The sequence below is a fragment of the Tachypleus tridentatus genome, chromosome 6, assembly GCF_004210375.1.
Source record: "Tachypleus tridentatus isolate NWPU-2018 chromosome 6, ASM421037v1, whole genome shotgun sequence".
NCBI lineage: Eukaryota > Metazoa > Arthropoda > Merostomata > Xiphosura > Limulidae > Tachypleus > Tachypleus tridentatus.
In genome coordinates this window covers 120,239,656-120,262,024 of record NC_134830.1, presented here as the reverse complement: position 1 = coordinate 120,262,024, position 22,369 = coordinate 120,239,656, and the positions used below count along the sequence as shown (strand labels likewise).

Here is a 22,369-nt window from a genome sequence, read left to right as displayed (position 1 = left end):
CCGTAAACGTTTTCAAAGGACACGCCTCCTTCCTCACTACGAAACATTTCGGTTAAATTTTGGTGAGAAGCACCAAACATGGGACGTAGAAAAGTGGACGAAGGGTTTGTTCTCTGATGAGAAAAAATTTAATCTCGATGGCCCAGATGGGTTCCAACGTAACTGGCACGATAAGGATATCCCACCAGAGACATTTTCTAAACGACACAGTGGAGGAGGTTCCATCATGATCTGGGGTGCTTTCTCCTTCCATAGAACAATGGAGCTTCAGGTTATACAGAGGCGTCAAACAGCAGCTGGCTACATTGACTTGTTCAAGAGAGCACCCTTATTGACTGAAGGTCCTCGCTTGTGTGGAAATGACTGGATCTTTCAGCAGGACAACGCTGTAATCCACAATGCCCGCAGGTCAAAGGACTTTTTCATGGCGAATAACGTGTTTCTTTTGGACCATCCAGCGTGTTCGCCCGAACTGAACCCCATTGAAAATGTTTGGGGGTGGATGGCAAGAGAAGTCTATAGAAATGATGGACGTCAATTCCAAACAGTGCAAGATCTTCGTGAAGCCATTTTCACCACTTGGAATAACATTCGAGCCAGCCTTCTGCAAACGCTTATATTGACCATGCCAAAGTGAATGTTTGAAGTTATTCGCAATGACGACCGTGCAACTCTACTGAGACCTCTTGTTGAGCATTTAAGATTAGGTCATACAAGGTTTATATTATTTCAAGATTTAATGTCAGTGCTCAAGTTATATTTCGTTAGAAATTTCTGGCATAAAATGGTATGTCGGTAGAAGGGCTAGGGAACAATATAATATACTCTTCAAAAAAAACGTAAAAGGGATATTTTTTTATTTTAAAGAGTAATATATGTAATAACGTTACAAGCTCAGAGTATGTGATGTTACACGTGTTAAGGCATTGACTGTCAGACCAAAATGACAATAAAAGTTGTGCACTTTGAAAACGGAGGAAAACAACGGATTTTTCCCCAAAACGCATTCGTGTCCAATAAATTTATTTGAGAGATCTGCATGTTCTACAAGTGCAACATGTGCAAAATCCCTATAAAAGTGACGGGTTCTCGGTTTCCATAGCTCAGTGTTAAGCCACCGACACGCAATACAGTTACGCCAAGACTGACTGAAGCACAACGCAACAACGCCATTGGTCGTTGAAAGCAGGCGAATCTCGATCAGATGTTTGCCAGAGCTGTGAATGTCCACCCAAGCACCATCACAAGGCTATGGAATCGTCACCAACAACATGGATCAACTCGTGACCGTCCACGATCTGGCAGACCTCGTGTGACCACACCAGCACAAGATCGCTAATCCGGTTACGTCACCTTCGGGATAGGACCACCACTGCGACGTCTACTGCCTCAACCATACCAGGGCTGCCTAGGATTTCCGATTAGACCGTACGCAACCGTCGACGAGATTTTTAGGCCCCATGTGCAACCCATCATGGTGAACGTCAACGACGTTTTTCAACATGACAACGCCCGTCCTCATACAGCCTGACTCACCACTGTCTTCTTGAGACACCACAACATCAACGTTCTTCCCTGGCCCTCCAGATCACCAGATTTAAACCCCGTCGAACATCTTTGGGACGAGATGAACCGACGTCTACAATCTCAACTGCAGACTCTACCTCAGCTTGCAGCAGCTTTGCAGGCTGAGTGTACAACCATTCCACAGGATGTGATTCGTCATCTCATCGCTTCCATGGGCAGGAGATGCCAAGCAGTTATTGATGCTCACGGGGGACATACTCGTTATTGACGTTGAGTGACGTTAAACTTCAACTACTGAGCGTGGACTTCGCCTTTGCAGACTTTGGATGTTCAGTAGTGAATGTGCAAAGTTTCACACATGTCATACAGAACTATCCGGAATAAACTTGTTAACAATTTGTCTCAAATTTTGCCTTTTGCGTTTCTTTTTTTTTGAAGAGTATATATTGTAAGGTTTTGACCTTTAATAAAAGTAAGGTCTGTTAATTTTAAATTACAATAATAATAGTTTTGAACTGATGATGATGTCACACCATAGATTGATACGATGTAATTATTAAAAGTCATAATCTACCTTATGTAGAAGTTGTTGTTATTGTATTTTGAATTTAATTATTTAGTATAACAGATTCCTTACAAGATGTGAAAGTTAGTTTAGATGCTATTTAATTATGTATAAATCAACATTTTTCATTTTATTTTAGGAGAGTCTAAGGCAATCATTAACATCCGGTGCGAAGTCAATTCTTACAGAGGTTGTGATAACCAAAAGGTATGCATTCTGAAGTAAATCCTGACTCTTAGCTCAAGTGGTTTGTCAGCTCTACTCACCATCTGCGAGACGCTGATTTGAACTCTCGTCACACCAAACATATTCATCCATTTAGCCGTGGGGAAGGACTAAAATATGACGGTCAATGTCTCTATTCGTTGATAAAAGAGCAACCGAATTGTTGACGTTTGCTGGTGTTGACTAGGTGTCTTCCCGCTAGTCTATAAGTGCTCAAAAAATTAGCGCAGAGAGCCCACGTACAGTTTCGCGCAAAATTCAAAACAAACCAAGGAACATTTAGCAGTTAATACGTCATGAAAACTGACTCAGAATCGAACAAACATTTTAAAGCTATAAAATATTAAGTATTTTTCTTAATCAAATAGGACGCAAGCGGTTTGGGAAAAATATATAGCAATTCATGTTCGTTATCTGAGGGTCGCGGGTTCCAATCCCGGTCGCACCGAACATACTCGCCCTTTCAGCCGTGGGGGCGTTATAATGTGACAGTCAATCACACTATTCGTTGGTAAAATAGTATTCCAAGCATTGGCGGTGGGTGGTGATGACTAGCTGCCTTCCCTCTAGTCTTACACTGCTAAATTAGTGAGGGCTAGCACACATAGCCCTCGAGTAGCTTTGTGCGAAATTAAAATACAAACAAAACAAAACTTTGCTTATTTGCCGCTAGGCTAAAGCTAGTTAAACACCACCTGTCATATATTATCTTTATTTTCAACACCTTCTAAAGTCGTTTTCACTTATCATTTTTCTTTTGGGCCCTTAATTCTTGTATTTTTGAATCAAGGAGAGAAATTTGGTAAAGATATTTTACGTGACCCTGAAATAAACATACCAAATTTAGTCGATATTTATGCCACCATATAAATATTTAAGCACGTTTAATTTATTTGACGAACTTCAACTATCGTTTTTCCTTATACACTATTCCAGCCACTTCTTATTCTATTGGCCCGGCATGGCCAAGCGTGTTAAGGTGTGCGACTCGTAATCTGAGGGTCGCGGGTTCGCATCCCTATCGCGCCAAACATGCTCGCCCTCCCAGCCGTGGGAACGTTATAATGTGACGTTTAATCCCACTATTCGTTGGTAAAAGTTGCCCAAGAGTTGGCGGTGGGTGGTGATGACTAGCTGCCTTTCTTCTAGTCTTACACTGCTAAATTAGGGACGGCTAGCACAGATAGCCCTCGAGTAGCTTTGTGCGAAATTCAAAAACAAACAAACAAAATCTTATTATATGTAACGTTACTATGGTAACTTGTGAATTAAAGTATAGAAGAATATATAAACATCATTACATTTGCTATACCCAAATTTATCGAGGTCTTTCGTGTAATACCAGAACTATACAGTTTGACTAGATACGGCACATCTTGTAGTTGTTGAAACACTATTCATACTGTCTGAACAATAATTGTTTTAGTGTGAACCGTGATATTTATTAACTTTATTTAATTTATTATCCACTAACGCTAAGATAACGATTTATCAATATAACACTGTTTATTTAAAGAAATATTGATCTTCTGTCATACACTTCACTTTTGTTAAATATACTATGACAAATTCATTATTTGTAATTATTGCTTCTATTACAGTGACTTTGTCCCGTACAGAAACTCAAAGGGCAAAAAGCCATCACTCAAAAAGCAGATCAAGGACGGTCTCCTAAATTCTTTCTGCCGTAAGCATGTGTATAACACATATAAAGAGGAGAACAAAAGAACAATCAATGAAGATCCGATCATCCAGACTGAGTCCAGGTGTCACGATTCGTAAGTTCCATGTTTTATGGTTTAAATAGGAAACCAAATTTTAATATTGCATGCACTCAAAGTAATCATTGCATTAGAAAAAACAAGTTTTAATACATGATCAGACAGCCGGCTGCCGGCTTTGTCTTTCTTTGTCCTGTCTAGTGTAGCTATAGAAGTAGGTATACGACTTATTGTTTCTCAGCATTTCCATGTTGTCAGGCACCTCCACGTGCATCCGACTAATTTCGTCTTCACACTGCTCAACTATGCTTTCTACTTGATTACTAACCAGAAAGGTACTTTAAGAATAAAGTCTGAAAATCAACATGTATTCATAAGATCTTAAATTTCCACTTAGTTTTACATATAACAAATTGTAAACATGCCGTTAAACAAGAGGACTTCTGTTCGATGGTTTACTCAGTTTTTACCTCATCAAACAATACCGACAAACATGGTGTGGTTGTAGTTTAAACACATCCAATTAATCTTCTTTCATTGCGAGAAAATGTTTGAGAATTTTGAGTTTGGTTTAATTTTCATAGTCTTCTGATCTTCTGTGTTTAATGACAGCGATATGAAACAAATTGAACTGCATTACGCAACCAAATCATGGCTAAATAAATTTCATCAACTAATTCAAGTCAATGTAAAGATTTTTTTTCTTAAGAGGAAAAATTTTGAACTGATCATAGAATAAGTATTGTTTTCTATTGTGAACTTGATATGTTTCGTATCAGATCCCTTTTTTATAGCATCTAAATAAAATTACAATGTAAAGATAATCAGTTACAAAGTCGTTAGCCCGGCATGGCCGGGTGGATTAAGGCGTTCTACTCGTAATCCGAAGGTCTCGGGTTCGAATCGCAGTTACGCCAAACCTACTCGCCCTTTCAGCCATGGTGGCGTTATAAAGTGACGGTCAATCCCACTCTTCATTGGGAAAAGTGTAGCCCAAGAGTTGGCGGTGGGTGGTGATGACTAGCTGCCTTTCCTCTACCTTTATACTGCTAAATTAAGAACGGCTAGCACAGATAACCCTCGTGCAGCTTTGCGCAGTCATACCTCATTATATTCATAAAACTGATTAAAATATGAAAGTGATAATATATTTTTTTATTATATCTAATAATGAATTATCTAAAACTGTTTAAATACGAATAAATAGCACAGACTTCATGTTACCTTTGATTTTAATAAAATAAAAATGTTGAACTATGCAAAATACACTACAACTATAAGTTACGAGTTACTTCTCTTTAAAAGTCCACCAAATTGTGGTTTTCAAAACGTTCTACAATCCTATACACTATTCCAGCCATTTTTTATTCTAAGTAACGTTACTATGGTAACTTGTGAATTAAAATATAGAAGAATATGTAAACATCATTACATCTGCTATACCCAAAGTTATCGAGGTCTTTCGTGTAATACCAGGACAATACAGTTTGACTAGATACGGCACATCTTGTAATTGTTAAAACACTATTCATACTGTCTGAACAATAAATGTTTTAGTGTGAATCGTGATATTTATTAACTTTATTTAATTTATTATCCATTAACGCTAAGATAACGATTTATCAATATAACACTGTTTATTTAGATAAATGTTGATCTTCTCTCATACACTTCACTTTTGTTAAATATACTATGACAAATTCATTACTTGTAATTATTGCTTCTATTACAATTACTTTGTCCCGTAACTCAAAGGGCAAAAAGTCATCACTCAAAAAGCAGATCCAGGACGGTCTCTTAAATTCTTTCAGCCGTAAGCATGTGTATAACGTATATAAAGAGGAGAACAAAAGAACAATCAAAGAAGATTCAATAATTCAGACTGAGACCAGGTGTCACGATTCGTAAGTACCATGTTTTATGGTTTAAATAAGATAGCAAATTTTAATATTGCATGTACTCAAACTAATCATTGCATTAGAAAAAGCAAGTTTTAATACATGATCTGACTGGACTTATCGCTTCTTATGGCTCTCTCAGAAACATACATTTCTTATTACGTATATCTATATAATCATTTTTCACAATATACAGTTTAGACGAAGGATAAACACAAACTTTCAGGATAAGTGACTTTGTGGTGAACGTTGTGTGCCTTTCGTATATTTTTCTCATACTAGTGAAAGTTATACATACTATTTAACTCTATTTTACCTAGTGAAATGACAATAATTTGTTAGCGGCCAAGTTAGTACTGAAAAAGGGCCTCAGTGTAATAATCATTATCTTATCCATAAAATGGTCCCAGTATTGTTTCCGGGTCATTAGTTATCTTAAAAAATACTTATGTGATTAAATGTCTGGAGGGAGAATAACTTACACATCTAATGGATATTTAATAGTCGTTTTTCTATTCTTTTATCAGACTTTCGTACATTTTGACACGAATATTCTCTGGTTAAAAGTTGAGAGTTCATAAATTTCCAACTCTCCTCGATATTCCCTCAGTAGCTTGATACCGATATTTTTAATTAATGATTATTCCATATTCACATGGACTAAATGACAAGCCAGGATGAACTTAACGTTTCTAATTCTAAACAACTAACCAACCACTCGGCAGAATTCACTGTCATTAGAAACTTTTCTCAGCTCTTAAAATCGAATAACGGGGCCGACTGTTATTCTTACAACGCGAGCACAAACGAAATTACTGACTGTCTTTAGATGCATTGTGGCTAGAATTTTAGATATTGAGAAATACAACCCTGCACAATGAATATCAAGCACTGTTGGTTCGTCCAAGTGGAATATAGTAAGTAAAAATTAATGTTAACTTTTAATCTCAGTAAGGATCTGTTTGAAAGAAGCGTGTTGTTTAGATGTGAAAAATGCAATAGTTTTTAACATGACTATTGGATAATCGACCATTTCTAATTTAAAATACATTTTATAGTAAACTTGCATGAAGTTCGTGGGACTTCTTTTAATATCCATGTTGTGATTTTTATGTTTCTTGCAATCATTCGCGAGGCATGATAGTAACAGAATGTCTTAACTTTTCAACTTATATTGATTTAAAAGAGAAACAAGAATCGCTGCCTTAACTATATTTTATTTCTCCCACGTGACGTATCAAAACACACTACAGTTATAATAATTATGATGATGCTGACATAAATAACCAATCTATCCTCGATTATACGTGTGGTCGACTGGTTGGTTTTGAACGAGATGGAGCACAGGTTGTAGAGGTGATAAAACCTCTTTATAAACCATACGGATTTTATATAGCTGAGGGAAGGATGAGAAACAGCAAAGGTAAGCAGCTTCTTGTTTGTATCAGAACAGCATTTCTTTTATTATTATTATTACCGTAAAAGACGACCAAGATCGCCTGTTTTAAACATTTACATCACTATACAGTAGTGTGTTCTCTGTCTATCACTTTCTTAGTGTACACTAAAATGATGTTACATAAAGGACGCTTAACGCTCCAATTTGCACATGCCATGAATCATGAGAATAATTATACAATATGTAGGATACAACATAGCATGCCATATGAACTTGAAAAGCAACAAATAAAAATACTTGTTACCCTTCATTTTGTTTCTATCTGTTCTCGGATCAAAACACGTTAGAGGATCCTTTACCAATCATCTAGTTTATTAACATCTTTCGTGAGTGCAAATCTAACCAAAGATGAAAGTATTATGTGTTCAATTTATTATTTTCATGTTTATTCATTATAGGAAAAACAAAGTTATCGTGGTTATTTTTATAGCATAATCCTACAGAATATACGGTAACTGTTAATTCCAAATCACAATAACAACAATTTGGAACTAATGATGATGCCTCATCAACGGTCGCGTGTGTGTTTTCTCATTGCAAAGCCACATCGGGCTATCTGCTGAGCCCACCGCGGGGAATGGAACCCCTAATTTTAGCGTTATAAATCCATAGACATACCGCTGTACTAGCGGGTAGCACCATCAAAGGTCGCAACGATGTCTTTATTAAAAGTCAGAATTTACCTCATTGTGAAGTTGCATGTTATTGTATTTTGAATTTAATTATTTAGTTCAGAAGATTCCTTACTAGATGTCAAGGTAAAGTTAGTTCAGACGCTATTTAATTCTTGTAGAAATCAGCATTTTTTATTTTATTTTATTTCAGGGGAAAGTAAAAATTATCTAAATAAATGATTTCTTTTGAAATCATATATAAATGTTTTTTTTTCATCGTAACTGAAACGATTTTATCTTAACGTTTTTAAATTTTACTTTATTAGTTTAACTCTTTTGAGGTTTGAAAAATAAAGTTTGTATAATAGTCATCGTGGCCAGAGTGCAGACAAACACTTGGTAAGACTAAACATGCACACACACACAGTGATTTACACCAAATTGTCGTAACAGATTGATTAATTTATGTTTTAGCATATATTTCACTCAAAGCCACATACAGGATATCTCCGCATAGCAGTTTCAAATTTTAAACTGATAAACTATAAGGAAGTTAGTTACTGAATATCATCCACCACCAACTGTTTGCTGACAGAATAAGTAGTATTTGACTGTCACTTTTAAAGCATAACTAGATTGAGAAATCCTACTTATAGAAAATGATAAAGAGTATCAAGAAAGAAACAGCAGTTTAACCAACCGTAAATATCGAATCATTAACGACAATAAGATAATTTAATGGAAGAAGGGTTTTAAGAAGTGAGTTTGCAACTGATTGTTGCTGGACACTCCTTACAGACGAGAGTATAAATGGGTATGGGATTAATGGACACCCCAAGCAACCAATTATCAACCCTTATGTAATTCACTTCCACCAAAACTAACTTTATGTTCAATAATCAGAACTACCGACAAATAAATTGCCTAATTATGGGAATCCCGTGTTACCAGTTCTAGACAACATTTTTATGAGACAGATTGAATCACAAGCAATCAATTCAGCCTCACACCGGCCACTGCGCTGATACAGATATGTTGATGATACAGGTGCTGGATTTATATCTACAGAACACACACTAAGTTCTTCAATAACGTTAACTCGATACACTCCAACATTAAGTTCACCCGTGAACAGGGAAAAAAACTAACCAAATCGCATTTATTAACCTCAAGATCACTAGAACTGACACACAATTCAAAACAAATCCACAGAAAAATCACCCATACTGAATTACACACTCCCTGGGACTCAGTAAATAAAACAAAACAGAAACTCAATATATTAAGAAACCAAATAAACATAGCCACAAAACTATGCTCATTACGACCAATAATGTCCACATATGAATCGTTTAATTACAATTTTGGTAAATACATAGCATGGGCATTCTCTAAATATGTAACATCAGCTAGCTCATTCATCAAAGACTCTTTTAATTTCAAGTCTAATCTAAATCAACTTAATCATAAAGCCTTAATGGCCAGTTTCGATGTTATATCCCTCTTTACAGAAGTTCCAACCTCTGAAGCCTGCAAGAGAGCCTTAGAACTCTATATCCGAGACCCTAACCCAACTATAGACATTCCCAGTAACCAATTAGCAACCCTCATAGAATTCACCACGATAAAGACAAACTTCATGTTCAACAACCAAAACTATATACAAACAAATGGCCTAAGCATGGGCAACCCAGTATCACCAGTTCTAGCCAATATTTTTATGACACAAGTTGAAACACAAGCAATTAACACAGCATTACATCCACCACTATACTGGTACAGATATGTAGATGACACGGTTGCGGGATTCAAATCTACAGAACACATACTTAATTTTTTCAATCACATTAACTCTATACATCCCAACATTAACTTCACATGTGAACAGGAAGAAACCAATCAAATATCATTTCTTAACCTCAAAATTCAAAACAGAAATCCACCGAAAAATCACCCATACTGGACTATACATTCCTTGGGACTCAGCACATGAAACAAAACAAAAACTCAACATACTAAGAAACCAAATAAACACAGCCATAAAACTATGCTCACCAGATAAAATTAACGATGAATTAGACAAAATAAAACAATACTTCATCAACATCAATAAGTTTCCTCCACAAACCGTAGAAAAGATTATACGCGCACACCTAGAAAAAAAGCAAAATCAACCAACTAAAGTAAATACAACTCACGAATCAAAAAACCACGAAACCATATACTGCTGTATACCATATATTCCTGACATCAGCAAACAAATAACCAACATTTGGCAAAAAATTAGTAACAAAATATGACATTCCAGTTAATACCAAATTTATTCAAAAACCAGGCACAAAACTGAGGTCTATACTATGTAAAAACTACACTGACAAACACCACACCAACATTATTTATAAAATAAAATGTGATAACTGCCACGACTTCTATATTGGAGAAACAAGTAGAAAAATGGAAACCAGATTCAAATAACATAAAAAGTCACCTTCACACGTTTTTGAACACTGCAAATCGAATATACACAACAAACCATAGAAAACTCCCATATACTCAGTAGAGAAACAAATATAAACAAACGCAAAATCAAAAAAGCCCTACTTATACAAAAACTAAAACTAAAATTAAACTAATGTAAACGAACACCTTCATACCTATATTAATCAATCACCAAACATTCAATTGCATCGCCCCTACAATCCCGTACCCGTTTACACTCTCGTCCCTATGACACGTTTCTTTCAACGGTGAGTTGCAAGCTCTTTTTGTTAACCTGAAGATGACGTAGAAAGGTCTAAACGTTGTTCTCTGATTATCAATAAATGTGTTAATACCCATACCAGCCTTTCTGAGATAAATACGTAAGAACTATGAATGACATTTTTGTTGTAAATAGTATTCATCTATGTATTTATATATACTACGTTTTTTAAATTAGTATTGTAAAATAATAAATTAAGACAAGTTTAAATTGTATTCTTTATATTGTATTAAATGTATTGTACAAAATTTTGTGTTGGATTTTATTAGTGAAAAGATGGACTAAGAACCCGAAGAATTCTGAACAGACTAGTTATAAAAGAATCAATCCAGGAAAAGATATAATTTATGCAGAAAGCTTCATTGAAGAAAACAGTTTTTCAGCCCCGACGAACGGTTCGATTGAAAAATTTAACTGTTATTAGATACCTGGTTCAGGTGTCATTAGTTGTAAATCCCTCAACAAATATACAACGAACATTAGCATATCAAATTATACAATCCTGAACTGATCACAAGCATACTTATTAAGAAGAATCTCTTATTTCTTACTTTACTTTACCTCATAACTTTCTATTTTTTTTTACCATTTACTTACTGTTATTATAATGAATAAAGAAAAGTATACAACTTGGTCTTTTCTTCTTTTTTTCTATCATAAAATATGAGCTTACTTTTTTATATATTAATGGTATTCATGCAATAAATAATGCTTTATGTAATTAAACACACAGAAAACACTGTCCAATAAATATGATAATTTCTGGATTTCTGACTCTGCAATAATATCCCTAAAGAAATTCAGCTAAGCTTTCCAGTGTAATTTCAAATGACAAAATAGGCAGTTTTGTAAAGAAATCAACAAACTTGATTATTTGATATATTAAAATTTTAGCTCTCTCTTGGGTATAAATAATATTGTGTGAAACATTAAAGAGAACTGTTGGTATTTGTGAAAGATGGAAAGCAATAGGTGAGTCTGATTAACCAGTTTATGTTTTGTAGAATAATAACAATGAGAGATATAAACATTATAATTTGTTTATATTTTAATTAGAAATCTATGTTAAATTTCTTATTGTTTTGAAGGGATGTTCAACGAATTAGAGAAGAGGAAAGACCGAGAGATCAAATGTCAGAATTCTAATACCAGAGAAATTTATGATTTTTTAAAGATCAAGAACTTAAAACTAATATAATATTAAAATTGTGTTCGATAACTAAGTTTTTATACCAAGTTTATCTGTGTATATTGATAATAAAGTCGTTGATTTAAAATTTAAACATAACTCTGTAAAACATTGTGACATGTGCAACTAGAGTTACAGGATGTAAAAGGCCTAACAAAGTAGATACCTTTAAACACAATCGCCACAAAAGTATTACATTTGAACACGTTCTCCAAGAACATTCAATAATAACATTAGAAAAAAATTTTGGTTGTCAGGAGGTAGTTCAAATTGACTAACGTTGTATAGAGAAAATAACAGATAAAATATAGTTTTACTAAAACAAACAATTGTATTTAAGAGGTTTTGTAGATAAAGTAAATAAAAGTTGAGATTTTCAGATGAAGATTTTTTTCAATCTAACATTCAGATCACTTTCCACACAGCCTGGTGACAAAAGTACTCAATATATTCACAGAAAAATTTTTTAGTTTATTACAAATATGTCACCTAAATATTTTCTTTTTTCTGTGAAACACTTATAATGTTTACTGAAAGTCTGTTAAGTTTCTTGAAGATATATTTACTGCATTAACAGTTAGTAGTATCAAAACTATAAACAAGTAAACACAAAGATGTAATGTGGAAAGTCAACCAAACCCATGTTGAGACAGCTAAATCTATACAAGTTTTCCATTTACAATAGCCAAGAGAAAACTGCATTTTGCATGTTAACCACTATAATGAAACTGGTTAAATATGTGAACTATAAATTAGTGCACCATGTCTTACATCACTTGATTATCTGTACTCTAGAATACTGCGATGAAGTAGTTAAATATCTGAAGTATCAATTATGGTACCATGACTTCAACTTTTATGTATTGTTAACATTTAAGTAATTCAAGTTCAAAACCAGTTCCATTAATCAAATATTAGCTTCAGCACATACGTTAAGTGGGAATTGTTGTGAAGGATACTACAAGTTTTTAAGTCTTTCACTACATGTAAAAATACTGTATAAACACTGGTAATGTCAACATTGAACAAGTGTGAAGCTTCTGAAAGAAATGAGAAGTGTTCTTCAAAAAGTAAACATTTAGTAACATACATGGTGAACACAGTATGGTTGAAATACTATTATGATATACTCATCTAATTCTTGAAACTGTGGAACTAGATACAGCATGTAGTGTTTAAAAATGTAACAGACCTATTCCTAATGTCTTATGGTAAGTATAATTAATTATAATCACACATTGCTAGCATTTACACCATAACAACCAAAGTAAACCTGATATTGAGTTAATTAACAATACTGACAATGAAAGAATTGGTTATTTTATAAGAGAGAGTAGATGACTTTTTGATAAAACTGTTATACAATCGGTTGACAAGACTGACATTTAAGAATTTTAATACCTCAGAGAAGAGTATGATAGAAAACTGGTAGTAAATAAGGTATAAAATATTGACACAAACTTGTTACTCAATCAAGCAAAAAGAGTAACAAAAATTTAATACTGTATCAATAGACAAAACTGATAGAGTAACTAGTGAAAAGTTTGGTAAAGAAAACTGGTTCACAGTTGAAACAAGTGTGCCAATAAACAACTCAAGTACTTTAGAAGACAGTGTGGTTTAAATTAAAGAAATCTGGTCCTGAATCAGGTGAGAAAAACTACTGTCAGTCACCTGAAGTTGGTCTTTCCAATCCTGGACCGAGTTATTTGTCGTTATGGCTATTTTCAAAAATGAAAGTAATAAAAAGGTTTTACAAAACGTGTTGCAAAATTATAATAATAACTCGTTAAGATGGCTAACGGGTAGTTTAAACAGCAGCGTTAGTCACCTGAAGTTGGCCTTTCTAGTCCTGCTTTCGAGTTATTTAACGTTACGGCCATTTTCTAATTTCAAATCGAGCTAGATGGACTTTGATTCTTAAAAGGGAATCACATTAAAAAAAGGTCAAATGTATAAATTAAGAAGATTAATGACCTTTAAAAAACTAAAAACATTACCAAGGTGGACAGTGTCACCATCACCAATAACTCTGTCTAACGTTATGGACATGTTTAAAATGGTGCCGTCGTTGAGAGTCGTAACAACAGCAAGAAAGTAAAATGTGGCTCATTGTGACCTGAGTGTTACACAGACTACACACTAGTGCATCAGTTCCAGGTAAAAGAAAACGATGAATTAAAAACTGTGACCAATGCGTAGTCTAGTAAGAACAACTTCCTCTTTCCGATCCGTACTAAGGCAAGACGGCCAAAGTCCAATATGGGGTTTTATTTGGAAAAGCTCGTTGTCGCGTTGCTCACTATAAGTCGACTGCCAGCTGGCATGGAGCCGAGCCTTGAATACAGGACCATAGTCCATGTATGGAACAGACACAGCGTTGATAATGCCAAAGAAGATAGATTTAGCTGCGGTGTCGGAGAGCTCGTTCCCGCGAATACCAACGTGGCCCGGTATCGAGTAAAACTGGATAGAAGTAGATGTTAAAGAGAAATGGGCCAGTCGGTTTTGAATATTGGCGAGAACAGGGTGTGAACTAACATAAAGCGATTGCATGGCCAATAGAGAACTAAGCGAGTCAGTATAAATAGAGCAGTTTGAGTACTGCTTAGCTTTTATGTGACATAGGGCAAGAGAAATAGCGTACAGTTCAGCAGTGAACATGGGAGCTGTAGAGGGGATTCTTCGCACAACCACCGAACCACAACAAACACTCCCGATTGGAAATACTGTCAGCTATTCGCAGATGACTTAAAGACTGTAAGAAGCAATGGTGGTATAGAACGACCAGAGGATACACCAATGTTATTCAAAGACAAACCCAATTTATCCAGCTGCGCCTGGATACAAAGGCCAAAAGGAGCAATGGTAGATCATCTGTTCTGAAAAAAGTAAGGCCCACTGAGGAAAAAAAAAAACACAACCTCAGATGGGATGCTTTGGTAAGGCACGAAGTTTCTAAACATATAGTAATAACAGTTGCAAATTGTGGAGGTGTAAAGGAGATTCATGAGACTCTTTGTGTAAGCTCTGAACAGGGAAAGTGCAGGAAGCCCTGGTGCATAGCTGAAGTCCTTGATAATGAATGGGATACAGCATTTTAAAACCGAGGTTCTAACAGAGCCAGAGACCAGTGATTCATAGTCGAGTTTCGATCGAATAAGAGCACGATATATCGTTAGCACAGAACATTGATCCGCTCCCCAAGTGGTGGAGGCGAGGACACAAAAAATGTTCAGTGCTCTTGTACATTTGACTCTTAGCTGCTTGATGTGTGGTATAAAGGTCAGCTTACGGTCAAAGAGAATCCCCAAGAACTTTGTCTCAGGGACCACAGGCAATATTGAAAGGGAATTGTTCAGAGATGGCATTAATTCTTATACTAAAAGTGTGACACTCAAAACATAGTCCTGAGGGACTCCAAGTTCCTGTAGAAAAGAACGGGAAAGTGTCAAACCCACACGAACTTGGAATCTCCTGTCCATTTATTTTTTAAATATAAATTGCCACGTAACCCACATATATGGAGGTCTCACAAAATGCCAAACTCCATGTTGTATCATAAGCTTTCTCAATGTCAAAGAATATTGATATAAGATGTTGTTATTTGAGAAACGTTTCTCTGATTGATATTTCAAGTCGAACAAGGTGGTCCACGGTGGAGCGCTGTCGTCGGAACCGACACTGGGTGGGCAAGAGGAGGTTGTTTGATTTGAGGAACCAAACAAGACGAACATTAACTTCCCTCTATAAGGTCTTACAGAGACAATTCGTCAAAGCAACTGGATGGTAGTTTTAAGAAATCTTGGGATCCTGGTGTCAGACATCAGAAAAAATATTCTCTTGCCAGATCCGGTTGAAACAATCAGAGGATTAGCAAGAGAAGCAGGAGATAGCGCAGCATCTCATATTGTACATCATCAGATCCAACTGATGTACTGCCAGAGCAATGAAGGACATGTTTGAGTTCCACCAGTGTAAAGGGACGATTATATTCATAGAGAGAATTAGCTAAAAAGGAAAAAATGATCGCTCTACCCGAGCCTTGATGGCTAAGGTGGAGGAAGAAGCAGAAGTGCTAGATACCCGGCAAAAGCTTTCACCTAGAGTATCGGTGATGTTCCAAGTATCAGCTACTTCCTGGCCATCAATGAGCAAGATAGAGAGGGGGACAGAATTATATTGCCGACTGAACCTTTTGAATGTTATCCCCTATGACTTTGGAATTGGTGGTAGAAAATATGCTGGTTGTGAACTTAATCCATGATTCCTTCTTGTTTGATGTCTCACACACCGAGCATGTGCACGGGCCTGCTGGAAAGCAATGCGATTCGAGAGTGTGGAATACCTACAGAAAGTATCCCAGGCCCGTTTTTGAGCCTTTCGTGCCATGTGGCAGACAGGATTTCACCACGGACGAGGATATAGTGGAAAACGTGTCGAGGTTTTAGGAATACATTGAGCAGCTGCTTGTATAATACAGTCAGTTACTTCTGCCACACAGTCATCTGTTGATGGCTTACAGAAGATGGCAGGATCGAGTTCTGCGAGACCAGTGAAAGAGGGCCAGTTAGCGTGACCCAGCTTCCACAGGGGCACGCAGGTCGGGTGGCATCGAACATGGCCAACCTCTCTCAAAATTATTGGAAAATGACCACTGCCTCGTGGATTATTGTCAACCCTGCATGAAAAATGGGAGAATAATGAAGGGAGCAAATTGTAAGATCAATAGCAGTAAAGGACTGACTAGGTGCATGAAAACAAGTAGTAAAAACAGTATTGAAAAGAGAGAGATGGTGATCAGAAAGCATATGCTCTACAGAGGAACTCCTCCTATCAATATCAACACTTCTCTAGACGGGATGATGTCCATTAAAGTCCCCCAGGATTAAAAAGGGAAACGGTAACTGTTCAATGAGAGCATCAACGTCTGATTGGTCACATGTCTCTCCAGGCGACAGAGAGAGAGAACAAACAGTGATGGTATGACCCAAGGAAACACGGATGGCTACGGCCTCCAAAGGTGTGTCGAGTGGCAAAGACAGAGTGTGCACATGCTGATCAACCAACACTGCCACCCCTCCATGCAGGCGAATTTGGTGGAGGACCATTCTGTTTACGACCACGTCTTTTTCCTTATTGTCCTTATTCAAGGGAGGTCTAGCGACCTCCATGGATCCTGTCCTGGGTCGACTTAGCAGGCCTTTGCTGTTGGAAGGGGATTCCAGTGACTGAGAACGTGAACGAAAGATCGTTTTGCATCTCGGGTAGGAGAAAAAGATCTATCCGAGAAAATGTCTGTACCCGGAACCAAAGGAAGTGGATCTTGGGATTTGTTGGGTTTTGAAGTTGATTGATCAACTTTTTAACCATGGAGGTCAAAAGGCTTTTTATTTGTTTGGAGAACGATTCTTTTTTGCACCCCCAATGTAGTAGTGGAACGAATAGCAGCAGCATACATCCGAGATGAAGTGGTGGACAGTAACTTTCGAGCCTTAGGATAAGTAATGTTATGAATTGTTTTCAAACGCTGCACCTCTTTTTCTTCCAACCATTTAGGGCAAGAACGAAAGTAGGAAGGGCGAGAGCTCTTGCAAATGACACAATGAGGGTCCCTTTCACACTTGTAGGCATCATGGTCCTTGCCACCGCAAGAAGCACACGTCAAGGAACCATACCATGACGACTTTGAGTGCTCGAACTAGAACATCGGAGAGGGTTTGGAATGTATGGCCGTACACTGCAATTAAGATAACCTGCCTTGATAGTGGCAGGTGGTCGTGATGATGTAAATGTCAGAACGAGGATATTGGTCGGCATCGTAATTCCATCTTTGCGAGTGGAGACACATCTCACTGCAGAAACTCCTTGACTGAAGAAACCAGCGATAATCTCTGACTCAGGGATGTTCTGCAAATCCCTTTCACCAATAACTCCTCATGATGAATTCGGAGTAGCATGAGGTGTAAGCTCAATAGATATATCCCCAATTGCCTTTGAGTGCAAGAAGAGTTCACTGTGTTGAGATATGAATGTTTCCATCAATATGTTACCAGATCGAAGCTTCTTTAGTGACTTTGAAGAGCCAGCAAATCACTCTAGTCCCTTCTCAACGAAAAAGGGGAGACATTTGCCCTAAAGGTTTGTCTGAAAAAGAATGTAGGATAAGAAAATGAGGTACAACAGGTGTTCCAGATGTTGAAGATGCTCAGAATCTTCAACACTGGTCGTTTACCTATGAACTGTTTTCTCACTATTTTATTTAAGTTTTTATTTGGAGGATCCATAATAAAAAAGGAAATTTCAATGCTTACTGACCTTACCCACCATGGAGTCCCACGAGGGGACGCACCACAATGTCAAACAAGGACACTGCAGAAACGCCAGGGTTTGGTCAGCACTATACCCAAACACCAGTATCAGATCCAATGTCCACAAAACCTGTTGAGAACATTCAACACTGGTACTTGGTTGACCCTAGCCCAAGTGAACTAGCCAATTGGCACAAGGGGACCACCTCAAAGCCGCACGTCTACAGAAATTCAAGACCAAAGTGGAGTGTTATGGTTGAACCCCGGAACCACCAGGATCCTCTGCTCCCCTCCACGGGTCGCCACGCACGGCAAACACGTGAGCAGATGTTTAGATCCCAGATAAGATAAACTGGAAGAACAGAACCTTTCCTGGGAGGTCCCCTCACCATGTATAGGAATCCGCACCGAGGGGACTGACAAAGAAAGCAGGTACTACATTAGGTGAAAAGATTGATAAAGAGAACTGGTACTAAATGAGACAACAAAATTGACAGTAAAAATATCTGGAACTGATTATTAAAACAGTATTAAACTGTCATATAAAATATGTCACATTAATATACAAGTATACATACAGCTATTAAAAGTATGTAAAAAATATATACATATAACATTTCGTACCTTCTGTCTCGTAAACTATTTATTTGGTCATCATACTTTGCTACATAACTATCAAATGATTCTTACGTTAAATAATACAAATTATTAACTTCATTTTTATAACTCAAAATAACATCATCATCTTAATGGGTTTTGTGAATATTTTCTGAAAGCATCATCTGTTATAACTACAATGTTAAAATTCTTGAGATTCCTAAAGAAATTACAAACAAAAAACAAAACATGAATATCATTTTATTATGTGAATGTTACTTACATGTTTGTGTGTATAATGTATTAATTTATTTTATTGAATATGATATACTGTGTTTAAAAAGTACACTAACTGAAGCAGTAATCAATTATTTAACTAAGCCTTAGAACAGGTGGTATTCAAGTACACTGATGCTCAACACAGTTATAAGTATCTTCAAAACACAAGTACATAAATGTTTTGTGTAATTTCCAACACAGATAGTACAATAAAAGCAAGGAAATATTAATGTGAATTAGAACAAAAGAATCCTAATGAAAACACGAAGACCAAAGCTGCATCTAACTACAAGCCACTTAGATCATGTAGAAGAGGTTAAGATGCAATTCAAATGTCTTCACAAGCGAGAGATGAGATCAAGGATAATAAGTGTCCTGCACTGTCAGATCAAACTATGAACATAGTGCACCGTTCTATATTCTTTATAGTAGCTACTACACCAATGATCATTTCCATTTCATAGTAATGAAGTAAAGCTCCTAACTCATACTAATCTGTACTACCCCTTGGAATGATATAATATGGCCTCACTTGATGATGACATGATAATAAACATGACAAATAATTCTAAAAGTGTAACAGGACAATAGTTGTACCATATAACTTTTGTTTATGATAAAATAATAGTACTTATTAAATACTTACATCTGAATTACAAAATATATTGTAATTACATTTAGAAAAATATGTAACAGAGAATGTTACACAGTAAAAGTAAATGCAGAAAAAATAGTATACAAGTGTATACTGTAAAAATTATGTATCAAAACTTATTAAAAAACTACCAATATTTATCATACATCTAGAATATTTGCTGTTGACCTACTACATACAAGAAAGTGTTAAAATATTTATGTACTACCAAAATGCTCCCACAAGAATTTTCTGACCATGATTTCATCAGTAACCTAAAACAGTAAAAACCACTACTTGTGTGACCTCAACAGATACCATCAAACAATAAAACCCACTACCAGTGGGAACCTCAACAGATACAATAAAACAGTAAAACCACTACTTGTGTGAACCTCAACAGATACAATATTCACCATGAACTGTTCTTTGTCTTACAGATGTTTGAACCATCATGATACACAAGTATAGATAAATAAACTGAAAACTGCTAATATTGATATTTATGATACTGATGAAAAACTTTATAGACTTGTAATGATTAACATTGAATATTTCATTGATTAACACTAGTTTATTAATAATACAACTCATTAACAAGTTGTAGGTAATTCTATTGTATCCTTTTCAAATTAATTAATTTAATACCTTGTGAAATTATTTATTACTGTCAGTTGTCTTCGTTTCTATTATACTTGTTAAATATTTCTTTAAATGACAACAAAATACTCAGAAGTAAACTTTAAAGAAACTTCACATCTGCTATAGTATGGTAAAAAATAATTAAACACTGATTATTTATATGTTCATGATCAGTACTCCTGTAAGTAATACTTCATATGACCTTATCTATTACCATATTAAAGTAAGTAAGAGTGTGTGTAAGTTTGCTTTCCTTGATACTACACATTTTGTATAAGGTATCAAGTGATGTTCATGACCTGAAATACTAAAGTAGACAGATGTGTTTAATCAATTAATGTATTTGTGGTCAACATATACAACTTGTTCTTATATTTGTAATGTAAATGCATAGTTTTGCTGAATCAAAGAAAATATATAAACCTCCGAATTACATACCACATGCTCATGTTTTATTATTTGAACACAACTGTGCTTAATATGTTTCAGAAACTTACAAATGTAATATAAAAATAATCCCTTATTTATTATTTGCTCACAGGTTAAATATTAATTTGTTTAACATCATTTCACAGTAAAAGTATATATTAAATATTTAAATGTTCAAATATCTGTTTTAAGTTTCAATGTTAGTTTATACACTACACCTTATGGATTGTTAGAAATTTATTGTTACATTAGATTACAGTTGTAACTGTTACTAGAACATCAACTGTTCTGTGGTGAAGAATATTCATGAATTTATTCAGGATTTTTAAAACATAAGAAACATAATAAACCATTTTTAAAATAAACACATAAAATACTTTTAACAATTCTTTAGATATTTTATAAAATTACAATGCTGGGTGTCAGGTTGACATACCCAGTGAATAATTATACTAAATGTTAAACTAATATTCAAACACATCTATTTCTTCTTTTCAAATGCGCAGCTGATTATTTTTGTTGAATTTATTATTTATAATACTGTATGTTGAAAACCACTTTGTAACATAGCTAGTTACTAGGTTGTTTTATATGCATTTTGTAAGAGCTAACCATCAGTCAGTGTTCATGCATATAAAAATAGTCAGTCTCAAAACCAGATGTTAGGTCGCCTTGTTAAAAGAAATACTTTAGCGAAAAACATTATCTAATGTATCGAGTATCATACAAATAGATAGTATTTGTCTCACTCTATATATAAAATGTATTCATTGGGTACATATAGTGATTTGTGTAGCAGTTGTTTAAAAAAACATTTGACAATGACATTGACGTCATGTTTATATAAGTGAATGAACAATACTTTCAAGTCACTAATTAAAATCAGTATGATTCACTAACTTCTAGTCATGTCAGTTCGAAATACAGTTTATGATGTATGTCAAAAATGTAACACAAAAGTTAGAAATAACACAAAAGATCAATCTTATATTACATACCTCTCAAAATAGTAAATTTTCCTTATATTGTTTCTTTCAGTAGAGGAATACAGTCCACATATTGTCTATGATATTGCTTGTTGTCTCCGAATGACCTGAATAATGAAACTTAGTAATTGAAAATACATTAAATACCAGATTATTGTTTTTAACAAAAGTGTTATGAATGTTCTTTTATTAAATTACGTTTTTGCAAGGCAGGATTAGAGTAAATTAATTTAAGACGCGGTTTTTCCCATTTCTGTTTGCCATATTTTTGTGCACCAGCAATATCAAGCATGAAACACGTGAACGCATCCGCTAAAATGTGTGAAGCCTACGAGGTATATTTCAACATGTCTATCGGGGATCAAGACAAACCCTGGGCACCTCATTTTACCTGCGAGCACTGCAAAAGTCTCTAGAAGGTAAGACGGACAATTTTTGCTTGCTTGAATAATAAGATTTTATATTAGACAAATTTTAGACCTTTTAAAACTTAAACATCTTTTTTTTTTTAATTTCCAAAAATATCACATAA

At 35.4% G+C, this 22,369-nt stretch overlaps 1 long non-coding RNA gene across 5 annotated transcripts in view; it reads right to left on the bottom strand.

The window, feature by feature from the left end:
• LOC143253457 (uncharacterized) overlaps positions 1-22,369 on the bottom strand; it is a 52,740-nt gene that overhangs the window by 9,994 nt on the left and 20,377 nt on the right. For 3 of the 5 annotated variants that reach the window (XR_013029637.1, XR_013029640.1, XR_013029639.1), the window contains exon 4: positions 21,850-21,944. This is a non-coding gene — a long non-coding RNA (uncharacterized LOC143253457). Of the gene's footprint in view, positions 1-18,926; positions 19,088-21,849; positions 21,945-22,369 lie in introns of those variants that run through there. The other 2 variants (XR_013029638.1, XR_013029641.1) reach the window with 2 other exon arrangements.